Consider the following 18,859-nt stretch of genomic DNA (forward strand, 5'->3'; position numbering starts at 1 on the left):
AGATGTTCCCAAATGCTACTGTAGTTTTTACTAAAATAAATATATTTGGCTTTAGCAACTGAAGCCATTAACTTTTCAAACAAAATCTATTGATGTATGCATGTTAAGAAGAAACATTCATAGTTCATCATTTTTCATTTACAAGACTCATGTTTGCACATTTCACAAAATAATAAATTGTTTGCTTTTAATTTAAATTTGACCTCTTTAAGAAAGCTGTATTTTTTTGCATAAAAGATTTCAAACAATATCATCATGCACAACCTTTTCTCTGCTTAGCAGTCTCTGAACAAAGCTGAATTCCCAATTAATTTTATTAAGTTTATGTACCTAACAGTTTCACATTATGTTCTCTAAAGAAAATAGAGTTGACTGGGCTGCATTTTGGTGCATCACAAGATTGAAATCATTGTAATCAAGAAGAAACATGACCGCAGCACAGCAGGCACAGAGAAATTATATTTCATTTCATTTACTGTGTCAGACATGGTTACAAAATGGAAAATCTATTCTTCCTTATGAGAAAAAAAAAAAAGTTTATGTCAAGAGATTGAAAAGGTTTCAGTGTTACACTTTTTGTTGCAGAAAAACTAGTCTAACAGAGCATTCCTGACCAGCTGTAGTCAGTACATCAACATTTTTAGGGCTTGCATCAAGAAGCTGCTTGTGTTTCCCCGTTAGCTTCTAATGTAGCCTGAGAAGAAAAAGCTCTGAAAGATCACATCCCAAACCTATATTCAATATGCAGGAATACATGAAAAGTTATTTTAAAGCTAGTAAAACAGAATTACTCTCAAAGTTGATGCAATACATACCTTGAAAGCAGCTCCAAAATTAGCCTAAAATAACATTGTTAAGATTAACTAGAGACAGTACTTTGAGTGCACAAATCAAACCTTTTCCCATTTAATACTAACAAAACAGAGCTCCTTATTCAATTCTGCAACTCAGTTTCCACTGAATAATAAGAATTTTGACAAACAAAATGGGGACATAATTTTTATTTTGTGTGTGGAGCATGTGTGAAAAATTGTATGCTGCTATTTAATTAAACTTAGTACTTCAATGTACACTTTTTTCCAGAGAAATAAATTATACTCATAATAAATATACTGCTCATAACATTTTAGCTTTCTAAAACAAATATTATTCTTCTCAGTTTCTGTGCTTTCGTTCTCATAGTTTCGAAATAACATTTTTATCATCTGAACTTTATTTTTCATTTATGTTTACTCCACTTTCCTAAATACCTTTAACCAAATTTCTACTGCCTGTTTAACAATAGCATCATGAACAGCCAGAATGAAAGCAGGAAAGTGGCTTTTAATTCTAGTCACACAGATCACTTTCTCACAAATACCCACCTGGAAACATACACACAGATCACTAGTGAACAGGACACCACGACTACTTATAGATAAAGATGTATGTATACACATATCACTGCATATTTCCAGGAGCAGACATTTAGACTATCCTTATCAGAAGATCTCAGCTAGTTTTGGGCATAGAAAGAGAGCACTAAATACAAACTCAGAGTAGGAAATATGCATTACGCAGATGTATGTTACTTCATATATATATACATACTCTTATATGTATAAAAGCATGTGCATGTACACAAATGTAAGCAAATATACATATATTCATACAGAAACATCTGTGGGTATGTGATGAGCCACATTACCACAGTTTAGTATCTGTCTTATGTTCAGTGATCAAGAACAAATATTTTTGTCATCGTAAAATATCCAAGATCACCTGGTGAGTAAAGGCTCAAGAGTCCACTGCTGGTATGTGAGACCAATCAGGCCCACTCATTGCAATGCAGGAGTGTAGGAAGGAGATGATCCACTCTGCAGCTGACAGAAGTAGTTCCCCCCTGCCATGTCTACCCAAGTTGCATGTTAAAATTAAACACAGTTGTATGGAACAACAAATGTTCTAAACAGTAGTTTAATAAGACAGGCAAAGGTTGATCAAACACCTAATAAACAGTAAGCATTCTAGAAAAAGCAGTCACTTCAGAATTAAAAAAAAAAAAAAAGAAATCCACATCAAATTAAACCCAACATCAAATCTGATTTAAACATACCTTTAGTTTGTAATAACCCACTCACAAAAGTTAGTGTTGATGCTTTATTGTACATTTACTATAAAGTTAGTGTCCAAAACTGAATCATATTAAGGTTTCACACCCATGCTTTCTACTTTAATATCATGGATTAAAAATTCCTTGAAACCTCATTTCTAAAGAAAAGTAAGTAGGAAAATAACAGGCTGAAGAAATGTGATTTAGTGGCACCATTCATTATTAATGAGAAAAGAAATGTGAAGACAATGTGAGAAAGTAATGGGCATTTCAGAAAGTCACATGATTCTTCTGTTTTTGTTTTTCTTTTTGTTTTCTTTTTCACAGGGATTCATGATTCAGGCTTCATTCTTTCTTGCATAGCATTTTGATTTATGTTTTAAAATTAGCACCTCACTGGCTGGAACAATCCCAGTGCTTGTAGAAAAGGGATCAGGGAACGTTCCTGTCTGAATAGGAGAAAAGCATCAATGTAAAAAAATCCCTGCATTAGTTTCCTGACAGTTCTCCAGATAACTTTGCAATCCTGAATTATTTACATCTTAACAAAGGCTCTGATATAATTCCAGAAATTTTACAAGAGGTTGTCTCCAAAATTTTCCACCTCAGTCAACAAGACATATGATATTCCCTGAGCATAACATCTTTCCTGCCAAAAAATAAAATATGTTTCTACCTACTGCCAACCCACCTGACTCTACCTCAGTAAATTCCTTGCCAAGTTCATCAGCCTTTCCACCTTAAGCCTGAAATCCATTCACTCTTGCTCAACTCAATATGCATTTCCTTACCCAGCAAATCATAAAACACCATTTGATGGACCTAAAGTACACTTAAGTGGTATCTATAAAAAGTGGGACAGAGGGACTGAATTATATGAATATTGATCTTGTCATGTGATATATGGACTGCAAATTCAGAGAACAAGACTCATTTGGTCTGAACATATTTCCTCTGACTGCTAGTGATCTATGCAGAAGAAAGCCATTTTCCTAAAAGTGCCAATACATGGGAAGAAGGAATGGTCCCCCACAGAACGCAAAGAAACACAGCCAGCAGCTGCCAAACAGCCACTTTGAGCTATGGCCTCTAATACTAAACTAAAGGACCACAGCTCCTCAAAAGGCACATTGGGAAAATTTAGAGCTAAAGACCACCATTATATTTGTTTAGTATATCCTAAGAACCTAGAATGAAAGGAGCATTGGTTTGACTGTGATTAGTAAAGATAAAGCAAGAAATAAGTTTTTCCCTCCAGCTCTTTCCCATCTGCTAAGATTATAATCTCTAAACAGGCAATACAGATTCAAAACACATTTTGCTTTTCTTTTCATGGATGTTTAGCTCAGAATCATGGGAAAACTCAGTAGACTGGTACTACTGTGTAGCAAGCCAGAGCAGCTAAATACAAATGGTGGGAAAATAAACTTAGAAGAGTAAAATCCTAGTACATTCAGCTCTCTCTATTTAAAAACCTGGTTATGGACACAGAAAAAGTTGCAGAATCAACTGGGTTACTTAGTCTGGCTTGTAACCTTATCTCCTGGTTGTACATGTTGACACAGGTGGAAATACTGGCACTAGGAGGACTGGAAGGCAGAAAAGGCAAAATGATAACACAAGCAAAGAAGAAGGGCAAAAAGAACTTTGAAAGGCAAAAGGCACAGAAAAGAGAGAGAATTTAATAAAGGCAGAAAGGAAAAAGGCCTAACCTAGATACAGCCCCCACTACCTTAATGTAAGTATGTAGTTAAGGAACCTCAGTTGAATAGTAAGCTCTCTACACAGCCAGTCAAAGGTGGCAGTGGTATAACTATAGTTGAAGTCTGATGCTCTGAATCCCTCTTCCTGAATAGAGTCACCTCTCTTCAGTGACTGCACCTAAAACTTCAGGACACCTGCACTACCTGAAGATGATGACATAAATAACTCCTTTGCATATATAACTCTGTGGTTCAAACAGTTTGAAACAATCCCGAAAAGCAAAGCTGAGATTTTACTTTACGAAGTTTCAAAACAGTCTGAATTTACCACTGACTTCACACCAGAGCTAGCATGCAAAAAACATAGTAGCAGTTTAAAATTTACTCTTAGTAGAGTGAAGCCATTCTGTTTTATCTTCAAGTCACTGGAGCAATCACTAGGTTTTTTTTGTCAAATTCAGATATCATTTTGTTTCTAAAAGGTAACATTGCAGTACAATTAGGTCCTTATGATGCTAATTTGTCAGAGAGAACATTTTAGATCATTTTTCAGCTATGGTAATCCGGACAGCCAAATGCTTCATGCACAATAGCTTATGAGTTGTAATTCATCTGGACACATAACGTGCATACACAGTCCATACACATTTTGTATTATATATTATTTGCAATACTCCTACTTATGTTACAGGTAATTATAACTTTATTTTTCTTTCATGTCCTCTGTGGATATGAACACTTTGGCTGATATTCTGAACACTGAATTAACCTCTTTGTCATAGTAATAACAGATGAAAAGAGATTACCTATTTTTACAATATGATTATTATTTTTTCTTTTTTATTGCTTTCTAAGCAATGTGTTTTCCTCATTTCTTAAATTCCAATGTTCCAGTCTTCCATTTCCTGTATAAAATAGCTGTAAGTGGATTAAAAGGCAAGCATTAAAGATAGAGTACATACTGCATAATCAGATGATGAAATGTTAGCAAAATACAGGGCCGAAGCTCCTAGGTGCAGTTTAACTCCGCGTAATCATATTAATATTTGATCCTTTACAGGCGTACTTGAACAAAATATTTAAAGGAAAACTGTGGAAGCCTTTGAGAAATTTTGTTGCTTGGAAAAATCTGCATTTTTCACGCAAGTTTTCTTCATTAAGTCTGAAGGAAAATAATATGCAAACAGATAATTTTCAGCTCTCCTCTATATACATTTTGATCCTGTATTTCAGTGTTGTCCAAAACCAAATATGAGTCTTCAAATAACATTTGAATATTCAGACACTCACATTTTAAAAACACAGCATAAATAAATATGGAATAAGCTATTCTTCTACATTAACTTCCCTTGAATAACTAATCCAAAGAGAACTGGAGCAGAAACTTGATAATGCTTTCAAAATACATAACAAAGTAAGTTATAATATCTAGATATTTCCAAATATTTTAAAACTCTTATTGTGTATGTTGACACACTTTTATCTATATTAGCACTCATTTGCAATCCATGTTAATGTACTGCCACGCATTCTATTAAATTTGAAGAAATCTTAAAGGCTATACAGACGTGAAAAATATTCTAAGTTTTATTAGAGTTAAAAGTCATGCCCCATAGTGTCAGGAAAGTGTAACATTAAATATGTTCTCCTGTGCACACATATTATGACTGTGAATAATTTTTTCTCCCAGATAGACTCTGCTATATTCAGTGCATACTTTGCTCATTAAATTACTATCCAGTACTTTCTTTTTCCTAAATTGCTTAATATAGGGCCCTATTTATTGCATATTCTTGAGACCTACTTTGAAAGCACAATTAGTTGCTCCTTGCAGGATTTCAGAGTGATTATCTGTAGAGCACAGGAGTGTTTGAAAAGACTTTTTTTGTTCCTCTACACCTATTCAATGAGGTTAGGATTTAGGGAACTTCCATCTAGGCAAAAATGAGGTATCAACATAAAAGACTTCTTCCAACATTGGATAATGAACACAAGGTGCCTAATATCTGATTTTTCTCAGTACTTTAGCCTTCAGAGATGTGTTCAACATGGCTTTGTCTGAGCAGAGCATTCCTGAGGTCACAGGACTTATTTTAGATTATTAGGCCAGTCTCCTGGGGCATATCAGGTAGCTGGAGTCCAGAAATTGCTGCTGAGCATATGCAAACTAGGATTTTGCCACTTGGTCAAATCTGGATGGAATTTTACTAAGACAGCAAAAGACTCCTTTCTAGCAGAGACATCTCTCAACATCCCATAATGTCTATTATCCTGTTCCAAATCTGTCAGGTTTTAGAGCTTTAGAAGGATTTATGATCCTAGCCTATTTCTTGAATTTAAATGAACCGAACCGATATAAATTCAGTCAATCTGAATAAATTAGTAGTCTCTAATATTTTAGATTGCCTGCTGCCAGGCCCACCAGTAACTTTCTATTTTTCTACAGTAATTCTATACTAACACAAGAATAGTAACACTATTTACATGCAAACCATATTTGCCCACCTCATTCCCACTCATCTCCTTGTCTGTTTTCTTAGAAGTGAAATTGCCTGTTTTAGGTACTCAGAGTACTTGCTGATTTTGTTGTTTGCATAGGTAGAGCGCAATAAGTCACACTAAGTTATTTATTGTTAGCCTATACATTGCATTCACTGTTGCTGGCATACAAACCATCAAACAACAAATTGTGTAGTAGCAGAATATGTCTGTAGTAATTACTTATTAATTAACAGACTGGAAAAAAAGGGGAGAAAAGGGCAAAAAGTTATGTCAAAAGCACTGATAATCTGAATTCTTCTTAAAAGATGTAATAAACATGTAGCAGTTCACCTTATGCATACAGAGCCATGCAAATTACTTATTTATAGATCACCATTTCCAACTAAAAAGAAGGATCTGAAATTAAATCTAAACACATAAATACATAGTTTCTCAGCTTTATAAACTAACCAGGAAACTACAAGATAATGAACTCTGAATTTCTGAAACTACTTAATTGCTTCAACCATAAGAATATGGTAAGAAATGAGGACATACATTTCTTCTACTTGTATAATTAGTGAAATGAAGCAATAGAATTACTTCATGGGAAGTTTTTGGTATGTAGTGGCAATATTTAGGTTCTGTTTGGCTACATCTAGTATGTGTTTGTTATTCTTGACCCTGAAAACTCAATAAACTACTCTTCATATACAGAATGGTAGACAGGGTAGTGAAAGACTGCTTCTCATAGCAACTTTTATGTTGCCTTTTAAAGGAACAAATGTTTTTGAAAGAATATTGAATACATCATAATATAAACATACACCTACTTCTGGTAAATTATCTTCTTATGCAGCGTACCAATGACATACATGTGGATTATGAATGAAGTCATTTGAAAGCCAAATTATCTGCTAACAAATAGAATCGTAAACTCTGTGAGATTAAATGCAGCCCCATACTGATCACATTGAACTCACTCTAAAACAGCAAAGCCAAGAAAAAAGTACATGATTTGTTGAAATAAGTCATCAACATGTAGATCAGTCAGTAAAATGGAGACTTCCATGGCCAAAATCAACAGCAGTAGCAATGTGAGGGAAAATAAATAATTTCTAGTCAAGTTGTACCAACAAATACAGCCAAGTGGTGGAAAACTGTAACAGGTTAAGACTCCAATTCCTCCACCATACTTAGGCTTCTAAATCACAACACTGAAACAACAGTGTTGCTGTAGCCTTCAGTCCAATGAGTAGCTGAATATCGTTTCTACAAACCATCTAAGAAATTGTTATTTGGACTCTTTCTTTTTTTATTACTCAATATTTGTGTGGATCACCATGCCTGCTTTTTGGTTAGTGATAGGTGACCGAAGTTTGATGGGGTCAGCTAATTACATCTAGTCAAACCCCTCACTTAAGAAAACCTATAGAGGGCCTACACAGAGCAAATGTCACCCTGTAAAAGAGGAAAACTATTTTTAATTTAATTCTGCATAGCTACTTCACTGGCACATGACTTCATTTGACACTTCAGTATACGGAACAACCACATCAACTTTACTTCAATCAAGTATCGCATTCATATAGAGGCAAAGACGTGTCACCATCTCATGATGTCTCATGGCAAACTGCACACACTTCAAACAATGTATATCAACAAATAGATGGTTTAGTTTCACAGTGTACATTACAGAAAAAATCTTCCCTGACAGACTATTTGTCAGTGCGTCAGATGCAGCACTGTAACACCAGACCATCTGGAGATTCCAGTGAAAAAAAGCACTCAGGGTGAAATTCCTTCTTTGGCTACTGCTCAGTGAAAAGAGACAGAATAATGGGACTTCTCTGTGGTTTGTCATAACATCAGAAACCAGGGATTGACTGTGCTACTTTTATTTGTATTGATTTGAAAAAAAAGATTGAATATGCCGTAGAGATAAAAGCAGAGGATCAGAAATTAAGATTGAGTCATGACAAAACACTGCTAAGATTTACTCCTCCATTTTCACAAGGGGAGGAATGTGTATTCTGTATACATGCATTTTCAGTCTTCAAATGTCACAGCACAAAACTCAGCACACTACTCATATTCAAACAGCAATTTTCAACAGATTTCTTGATGAAGCCATGCAGACTACTGAATTATTTTGACTCATTTGCGCCTAATGACCCACAGTCACTAATGAATTATGAAGTCCCAATGCTCAGAAGATAAAACTCACTTATGTGTTCATTGCTCTAATTGGCCAGGTGAAGTTTTCACAGCAGTGTTGTCTTACAACAAAACATATTTTTTGTAATTAATGTGTAATATGTTACATATTAATTTAGACCAGTCTGTCTAATACACACAAACAGAAGAATCTTCAGTTCTATAGTCATTTTAAATTGCTGCAAAATAACATTTAATAATATTGTTGGGGTAAGAAGATATTGGGACTATATATAGTTATATAAATTATACCCATGTGAATACCCTAAATGAAATACCAGAAAGAATTAAAAATATTCAGATATTGTTTGAATACAGTTAACAGTGTCCTTGGCGGGGGGAGGGGGGGGGGGCGGGGCAGAATCTGTATTGGACAATGTATTTGTGAAGAAATTAAACAACAATCCCACACTAGTAATGCTATACTTAGTTTAGTAACAAAACACTAATCCACTTAGGTTTGCTCACATTTGCTGTTAGATGCATTATAACTGAGGAATAGCAAATGCTGCACGTTTGTCTGATTAACAGCAGAAGAAGCCAAACTTAGAGCTTTTTAAGAACAGATGGTGCTTCTTTCCTGTTCTTACTGGTCAAAAATTCAGAGAAAATAGGGATAAAGACGGATGTAGATAGCGAAGAGAAGCACCAAAAGAGAAAAAAAAGTTTGGCAGATCCCATAAGCAGCTATAGAAACAAATTATACCCATTTTCCGCTGTGGGTGTACAAGTTTGAGGATTCACAGATGGTTTGGAATTAAGCTCCTCATCAGAGCTGAAACTCTTTCCAAGACAGTCTGAAAAGGGGGTGCAGAGTGACTGCATAATATTTCTTTCCCTACTTTTGATACTTGATAGTTTCCCATCTTTACACCCTTTTTCTAGAAATTAACAAAACACAAAGTAAGGTTGGAAGTTTATTGGGGTACCAGGAAAAAGTGGAAGGTGACAGTTTTTGCCCAGATCAAACAACTAAGAGTTGTTTTCACTGTGGGTTTCCTAAAGCCTAAGGGGACTTGAGTTCTCATATCCTCCCACCTACTCCTTATAAATAAAAGCATGACTCACTTTTAAAAATTTGGTAGCAAGTGAGTCATTCTTTTGCACGAGCAGCTTGAGACACCTCAAAATGGTGGTCTTCTTTCCTCTATCTAGAGGATAGGAACATTTCAAAATTCTAGGAAATACAACCAAATGTAAATGGAGTTGCTCAGCTTTCTGAGAATCGGTCATAAAGATAACGAAAACCCTATCAACTGTGCTGCAAAAGTGCTCAGTTAGTAATTAAGTAATTAGGTGCTAGAATACAGTGTCAGAAACAGACTCACTGCTGTTGAGAATGTATTGTCCATCTTTGTTCCAAAGCACAAAAAAGCCAGTTCGGATCCTTGTATTTTCAGCTAAGTGCTGACTGTAGCCTTTTCTTCAAAATCCACAAACCTCTTGACGCATCTTTTATATCTGAAGATGCCCTACTTGTCATCCAATTGCACCAGACTCTGTCTGCTAGGACTTGCTTTAGTCTGTTCTCTTAGTTAAAAAAAAAAAAACTCAAGCCGTTTACCCTCCTAGCACATCTTCCTGTTGATCAAAGTTATGAAAGAAGTGAGAAACTTGTTTTCACCTCTGCCAGACTCACCAGTGGACCAAAATCCCCTCGTGCACTGACTTACTGCATGATTTTCCTTCTCTGTGGTGACTCACTTGAAATTTCATCAATACAACTCAGGTCAGCTCAGTCAATCTATCAGTGAACACCAACCGTAACAGCCTTGTCGAGTCCCTATTTGCTTCTGTCATGGAGTTCATGGGGGCTCTCAAGAATGGAAAGGCCAAGGTGTACACATGCCCCGCTTACAATAGACAAATGCCCCATGTCCTGTCAGATGGAGCCATTTAGACTTTCTGTAAAGAATTAAAAAACTGTGGTATAACTCTGTTTTTCACCACAGAATATCGGCCAATACATTTCAACTTACTCTGTCTAGAAAAGTGATGGGGATTTCATAATAAAAGAAAAGCAAGACTGCTATGAAGAATATTTTGAAAGACTTCAAATGCTTCCAAAGCTAAGACAGTCTCAAGGAAGATTTCTCTGTGGTCTGCTAGGTTTCCAGTGGAACTCTCCTGGGGTACATACTAAAATACCTCCTGTTTTATAGATCTGACCCAGTCATTTAAGCAGCATGTAAATGTTTTGACATGCCAGACACTGTAAAAAGGACTGTTAACTGGAATCTTAATAATGTCTGTAGGTTAAATTACCAATAAATAAATAATGCCTAATAGTTCCATAAATAAACATCTGAAAACATGAAAAATATAAACCAGCATGAAACTAAAGTTTAGAATCCAAAATAGCAGACAGATTCTGTCTGCGCATGTTGCTATTTCCACAAACCTTTACTTCACTGAAATCACCTCAGACATGCAACAAGACAGAAATCTTTCTCCATTGTTCTTAATGAACTGCTGAGAAAAAAAAAAAATAGCAGAGAGGAGAGTTAAACTGAGGTTTTCATTTTCTGAAATGAAACTATTTTGTTAACAATTATTTCCTCCCTATACATGCCATCATATATTTCAGAACTCTTAATAATTTTATGAAGCAATGAAGCAGTTATTTACCTACTGAACCTGTCAGCAAAATGCTGGGTTTGAATCTTCATTCCTCTCTGTTTACAAATACTGTCTCATACAGTCCATCTTTTCTCACATATTTCCGAACCAATTTACATAGAACTTCAGGTTTTTCATGATGACAAAACATTTTTAACATTTATATTTATGGTTTAAAGACAGCGTTCTCTACAAAATGCTAAAGAAAATGCAGAAGATAAAACTAAAATCTCAAAACTGGAGACTGTACTTTCCACTCTTCATTTCAAATAGCTCTTTGGATCTATTATGCCTGTGAATACCTAGAAGGTACTAAAACATCTCAGTCATAAATAAAAGCAGTAAGCATATAATGCCCTGCACAAGACATGACACATATCTTAAATACTAATTCAATCAGCATCACATAAAAGTTCTGTGAAAACTGAATTACCTTCCATCTCACAGTTGGAGATAACATCCTGTCATGTCTAATCACTGGGAAAAAAACCATGGATGCCACAGGCCAGTTCACATTTGTTTAATTATGCTTGACTATATAATAAGAACTTGTCAAGCAGTAAATTTTTTTTACAACACCAATCTCTTCTTGTATTTTAAGAGCAATCCTTGGACTTCATGCATCTTCAGAAGGGTTGAGCATGTTATCTAGTAGGTCTGCAGATAGCCCATATTTTTCAGCATATTTCCTGTTTTGATTTTTTCCCCATTCTTTGAAACTACATCTCAAGTGACAGAATACATCTGTAGCTAGGCTGTTTAAAAACCTGAATTTTTGAAAATCCCCAAAAGGTGCATAAAACAAACAAGCTATAAAAGTAACAGCTCAAATTATTGCTGCTACTGCTTCTTACTTGTTTACATTCATGGCAATATGAAATGCTAGAACAATAAACTGCAATTTTCCTACTCACAGTAAAGTCATTGTAGCAAGTAGAAAGACTGTTGTCAGTGGGACTTACTTCAGGCTTTAAACACTTAGAGAGGATATCTATTAGAGAGTTTGGAGGGTAACCTATTGTAGTTAATGAAATGTAGAAAACAATTCAATAACTAACCACTGGGTATCTTCTTCAGATAGACAGGCTGAATTACTTTCTAGACTCCATTGACCTCCTGGGAACATTCAACTCCCTACAGATAGTGTATTCTGGCACTCGATCTCACACTTGGTCTGCTTGACCACAAAACAAAACAAAACAAAACAAAAGGTCACAGTCAGTGCTAGAAATATAACCATTATGGTCCGTATTTAGTCACAAAAAGCTCCAATGATTATGACAGAAATCATGCTCCATCATAGGAGTACAATACCTTACAATTATACAATCCGTACATCCAAGAGTACAAAATAATTTAAATCATTAAACATGTATTAGAAATAGGATGCCAAATACTTTGAGGTTTCACCTAGCTTAGAAAGAATTTCCCTCATACTGAAAGATCTGATTCTCAGGAAATTGTTTATGTCCATGGCTGAAGTCTTCTCTTTTACAGGGCAATTTGGGTGTTAATCTAGTAGATTTCCAGACATCCAGCTGCTCAGGGCACCAATTGTCCAAAAATACTTCCCAGATGACCCCTCTGGATATATCAATCCACTTCATAAAATTCATAGCAAGTCCCAGCTGGTCAGAAAGAGTCAAACAGGAGATGCCAGGGCAACAGCTGGACACCCCCACACTGACTGATCTGCTTATCAACTGCATATCCTGCCCGCATGTTGTATGGGGGTACCAAATAGCAGCGTGAGGACAGAGAGACTGAATGCAATCGATGCAGAGAAGAAATACAAACACACTTTCTTGAAGAGTTATGTTGAGAGAGTGCACAAAGGTACCTCAGAATGTTAAACCAGAGAAAACTAATGAGTGAAGGTTTTCCAGTCAAGAATATTTTCAAACACAAACTAGTGTTGATGATATCCAGACGAGAAAGGAGATTCTCCTAAAGGTATTACTTTCACTGGTGTAAATAATTAACAGGTCAAGTTAGTATAACAGTGTCATGTCCACCAATATTAGATAGGAGTTACTTCTTCACAGAGCATTAGATTTTGTATTAACTCTTAAACCACGAATTCCAAAGTGTTGTGCTAAGTCTACTCCTGCCAACAAAGTTGCTAATAAGCAAATTGAGGCCCTTTTATGAATTTAGTCATAAGAAAACTGCAACCACACTTTTCATACACATACCCATGAGAATCTAGAAGAAAATCAATATATTGTTTATGGGCACCACAAAGAACTTTCTTTTTCACAAGGAATTCAGACATCCAAAAATGTTAATACTACAAGTGGCAATAGGTTTTTCTCTTATGACACAGGAACTTAGTTTTCAGCTCCTAAAATCCTTTCTCCGAGGCCTTTAAAGTTAATCTCAATAATTAACTTAGATGCTTCAGTCATATGTGTTAAAGAAATTCTCCTGACAACACCACATTTTGCCCAATTTATAGCTGTTCTGTGAGGAAAATGGAGGGAGAAAAGTAATCTTAATTTAGGTTATCTTTAAAATCAGTAGAAAAAATGTCAGCTGATCCTCAAACTATTTCCATTCTCTTTTTATTTCACAAGTGTTTTTTGTGCTGCAGGTGTGCACAATTTGTTTGTACCCTTTTGCTTCCCAGCTTCTGCAGGTTGTGAGGACTGTTTTTTGTTTTACGCTGTCCAGCATTTTGGTTTTTTGCACTAAGGCCAAGTATGAGAGACTAATTGCACCCTGGAGTTGCCCATTTAATTTTTCAATGATTAGAGAGGGAACTATGCATTTAGCTCAGACTAGCTGCCTAATTCTTAAAGAGCTGAAACTAAATTAATTCACGAGATTATTCCACCCTTGGATACGGCTCGAGCTGGAGGGCAGAGGAGAGGAGCAAGGGAGTGATGCTCTTAACTTCCAACAGCCAGCCAAATGCAACCTGCAGCTGCGTGTGCATTGTGAATGCTTTTCACTGGCTGCTTTTCACTGACTGCATTGCTGAGCCCACCCCCTTATTTCAGCATTTGGTATGACTGGACCACATTTTGCCTGTCTGCTGTGGCACTCTGACAAGTTTAAAAAGAATGCGATTGGCATTGCCAAGATTGCATTGTCAGACTGATAGCAGTTTGACTTTGTCCCCTCTTTTGTAAAACCTCCTTCAGGAGACAATTGCCACCTGCGTATGCATAAATCCAGTGCTCAAAGTTTGTTTGTCTCTGACCTTCTCCAGCTGAAAAACAGGTTGTATCTATATGTGGTAGTGGCAGCCTTCCAGTCTTTCAGCAAAACTGCTTGTGTTGTTTCCGCTATTTAAGTCACCTGTATAATTTCAGGCTTGCTCAGCTGCAGTGTCCATTATCACAGCTACTTTTTATATGTTGCCTCAGGTTTCATGATAGTAAATTATTACCCTTTTACTTGCCTTAACACAATAGTTAAAAGTATCTTATCATGATAATATTGTGCCTAAACACATTTCAAAGAACTACTAGTTGGATTTAAAAAAAAAAAAAAAAGAAAAACAACACAAAACAAACACAGAACTGCATTTATTTTAAAAATGCAGTGAGAGGGAAATTATGATAAGATATAGCTTCTGAAGGAGCGGAAATAATGCACACTAATCAATGACACTAATGAGGCATGTAAAATCAAAATTACACAATTGTGCCTGTGGGTACAGCCTCTGTTTATAACACTGAGCAGGTAGTAACACAAATGTATTTTGTAAATCTCTAAAAGTCAAGTTCAGAGTTACTTAGCAGAATCCTGGGAGAAATATTTTGTCAAAATACTGTGATAACCAATAGTTATTCCCAATATACTTTGCATTTAAAAGGCTTATCAAAGCATTTTATTATTGAAAAATATTTTACAGAGGTGAGATGCATAATGGTTTGCAACACAATAATTATGGCTAAATTAGATATTTAAGTGGGATTAAAGACTTCTCCTGTTATTTTGGACAATGCAATAGGACCCAGAAGGCTTCAGACAACATCATATCCTTATTGTGCCAGACATCATAAGCATACAATGAAGGCGAACAGTGAAAACGAATGGACTTGACAGAAAAACAAAATATGTCTTAAATCTGCAAGTCAAACATCATCAGAACTATCAGGGACAGTTCTGGAGACTGTAATACTGTGTTGTATACCTTGAAAAAATTAAACTTCAGTAAACGTAAACTCAAGTACATTGTCCTGCTGGGTTGTTCTATGTTTTTTATTTCTCAACTGTCCATGAATAATAAAATAGAGTAAGAACTAAATAGATTAAAAACTAAAACCAAAACCACCACCAACAAAACAAACAAACAAACAAACAAACAAAACAAACAAACCCCCACCCTCTAAGAATCCTCTATTTTAAATAGAAAGGAAATATTTCCAGAAGAAGTTTCTAAATCAAATTAACTTTTAAAAGGTTTTTTAAATGCAATTTATTTGCCTAGGAACAATCAGCTCAGCAATCACACCTGTTTTTCTATCTAACTAGTTGACATAAATGTGAAAGAATCAAATACGTCATTGATTTTCATAAACCCCCACCAAAATTTCCAGTAAAAAAAGGTCAACTCTACAGGTGGCTAAAAAACAAGAAGATAAAAAAATAGTAAAAATAAAGCTCCTGAAATATTTCAATAAACTCCACTTTGTAGTAGCAACCACACTGTATTTAACTTGCTGCTGGGCTGACTGAACCAAAAAAAAGGAAAATAATTTCCCTAATTTCACACAGTGAAAAATAATTTTGTAAATGATCTCAAGTATTTGGATACCTATAAAAATTTTACACAGTGTGATTGCAGCCAGTGGTCAATTCATTTTGCAGGGTGCAACATTAGGCTATTTCACTGTACAGGAGCCATTTGCACTGATTCCTCTGGACCAAAACTCAGCTTGCAAGTTTCCTGAGGATAACTCATAAGGCCTTTATTTCCCCGTTTGTATCTCTGAGCTCTCCCAACTGCCACTTCAAGCTAGGAGGAGTCATTTGTTTGCTTTAATTTGTCACAGCCACATAGACTTCCTCTAAATGAAATAACATATTTTTAAATAATCAAATGAAAATAACTCAGAAAATAAAGATCAGATTTAAAATCCAGAAGCTGTAACAGTTGGTAATGATATCACTTGATGCTCAGAGATATTAATCATCTTCAGTTCTTTCACTGACACTATATGGTAGGTTGAAAATAACTAGCTGAGGCCTTCTTATTAAAAGAAAGGAGATGACTGTATTAGGCTAGCCAGAGCAGCATAGTAAACCTTTGGTCCAAATTCTGCTAGCTTAATTGATATCCTGATTCCCTCCAGTACGTAACACGCTTATTCATCTTTGAAATCAGTGACCTGTTGATAGCTGAAATAGTGTTATGAATTCAAGCAAGTTGTACAATTTTCTGCCACCAAAATTTATTGTTAGCTGAAGTGAAAGAGGCTGATTCTAACTCTTTGGGAGAGTGTTCTTCATCTGCTTTAGGGTAAAGAAAACATCAGAGAATCACCTGGCCCTTTCCATGCAAAAGCAACAGTGGTTGCTAGCTTTCAAATCAGTACGTTGTAAATATGAAAGTCTGAATGACAATCAGAATTTGGGACTCGTAAGGCATGAAGAGGTCACGAGAGTTAATCCAAGTTGTAAAGCAAGCCACAGGAGGGATCTGAGGCAAAATTTGCATGCTTTGCCTCTAAAGGTACTGTCTCAGTATGTCATTTCAGTAACCTTCAGAATCTGTGTAAATGACAGCAAGGGGACTAGGACTAAATTCTAAAAATGACATGACATGACCATATTTTCTCAGTTAAAATCACCATTGGGTTTTCCATGTGCAGAACCATGTCCTCAGGACAAAACATTTGATGACATGGAACACTCTGAAAAATGAGTTAAGCCCTTCTATTTTAAAGAACAACACTAATACGAACAGAATGGAAGGAGGAAAGTATTTATTTTAAAAAATAATGTTATGATAGGTAATACAAATATATAGAAAATAATTTGAAATAATCACCTGGTATGATTGGCACTAATAGACACGTACGGCCCTACAGACTTCCATCAAAATAATATCAGAGGAGTGAAATGTAAAAAGCCAAGCAATTTTAATTTTTAGAACAACAGTAAATACTTTCCAGAAGTAAACTATTCTATTAACAAAAGGAAATAATTAGAGAAAAGTTAGAGAAGAGCAAGTCACTGTATCTGCACCCTTATTTTGCTGACATTTACTCAGTTTTTTAACTGTGAAGAATAGAACGTTGTACTTCCAGGAACCTGGCTATGGAGTGAAGACACAAATAAAATTACTGACAAGAATAGGATCTCAGCAGGTACAGATACATAGGTTTCATGTATAAAATTCATATTGGTCTTGTTTTAGGATCAGAGGATTGCCAGACCCCTCAGTCTGCAATGATAAAATTGTTATACAGGAAAAAAAAAAAAAAAAATTGTTCTTATCAAGTTTAACATTTATCCAAGTCTGGCTTCTGAAACACAGAACAAAAAAAAAAAAAAAAAAGAGGTTCTTAGACTAAAAGCAATCTAAAAACTCAGACTAGACTACAAAGGAATAAAAGCTGTCTTTCCTCTGTAAATGAATTATGTCCAGCAATAAAAAATAATTAAGGCAAACTACATTATTTATCAATTTTGGTTTATTTTCATATTCAGAAAAAATATCTTTATATTCTAGGGATTCTTTATAGTTTATATTTTTTTTTATGAACTTAACAACCGGGGTACAAGTTTTTCTGGGTACAAGTTAACAATTGTGATAACTGGCACTTGTTCCATAATCCTACTTAAGGAACAGGGCAGAGGTAAGGGGAAGAAGAGGAAAAAGATAACTGAAATAAAGGTCACAGACATCAGTATATTTAATAATTTATAAGTACTGTATGCATTTGTCTTCTGTATTAAAACTTCTTGAGGATTTGAGCCCAGAATGACATTTACCCTGCCAAACTAAGGCCACCTCCTTTGGTAGACATATAGAACAGCTTTACACTCAGCACTTAGGCAAAAAAAAGTCACATGTATTTTTGCCAACATAATTCTCCAGCAAAAATCTTCCCTGGAGAACAAGATTTCTATGTAGTTAGGCAAAAGAAGTCAGGTTACATTGAGAACAGCTCAGAAGCATAAGAAACTTAGCAGAAAGCTGAGGTATGAAGACAGCATTTACATCAGGGTTCCAGAAGCTCAGCTGTCTATATACCAATCTGCATTATTACAAGCTAAAAGTACCAACTAGATTTTAATTTTTTTCTCCCCCCCTCATCATCGTTTTTTCATGTTCAGCAAGTACTCACCTTCCCCTGTTTGACATTGCAACCTACTATTCTGTACTTTCACAAGCTCTTTACAACCTTTGCTGATATTCATACTTGAAGTGAAATGCAAAGGGCAGGAAAAGTCAGGCAATTATATTTTGGAAGTTCAGTGTTCTGAACAGTAACCCTATATAAGCCTGGGCACTTCCAAACCATAAATTCTGTCTCAGTGATGAAGAATCAAAAAGCATTCAACATGTGTACAGGCCCTTCCATTTTGAGCTTTATGAATATTGAGATTCCTGCAGGGCATCATTTGGACCCAATAACTAAAAATAACAGAACAGAAACTGACAGTCCTTGAAAACAGAACAATATTATCACCCATATTCTGCAAATGCAGAAACTGAGATACTCGGAAGGCTAAGAAAAATGTTTAACCTAAAATACCAAGAGTTTTTTCTCTCTTAAAATCCATC

The 18,859-nt window shown here is 35.5% G+C and overlaps 1 protein-coding gene and 1 long non-coding RNA gene across 2 annotated transcripts in view; both read right to left on the minus strand.

Annotated features, from left to right (window-relative positions):
* Positions 1–18,859, minus strand: part of NALF1 (NALCN channel auxiliary factor 1) — a 472,983-nt gene that overhangs the window by 318,486 nt on the left and 135,638 nt on the right. The gene's annotated exons all lie outside the window — the stretch shown is intronic.
* Positions 1,877–12,100, minus strand: LOC139827668 (uncharacterized). Its single transcript, XR_011738593.1, has 3 exons — positions 12,027–12,100; positions 10,895–10,962; positions 1,877–2,541 (listed from the first exon to the last, which is right to left on the minus strand). It is a non-coding gene; the product is annotated as an uncharacterized lncRNA (long non-coding RNA).

Source organism: Patagioenas fasciata, chromosome 1 (genome assembly GCF_037038585.1).
Source record: "Patagioenas fasciata isolate bPatFas1 chromosome 1, bPatFas1.hap1, whole genome shotgun sequence".
Classification (NCBI taxonomy): Eukaryota; Metazoa; Chordata; class Aves; order Columbiformes; family Columbidae; genus Patagioenas; species Patagioenas fasciata.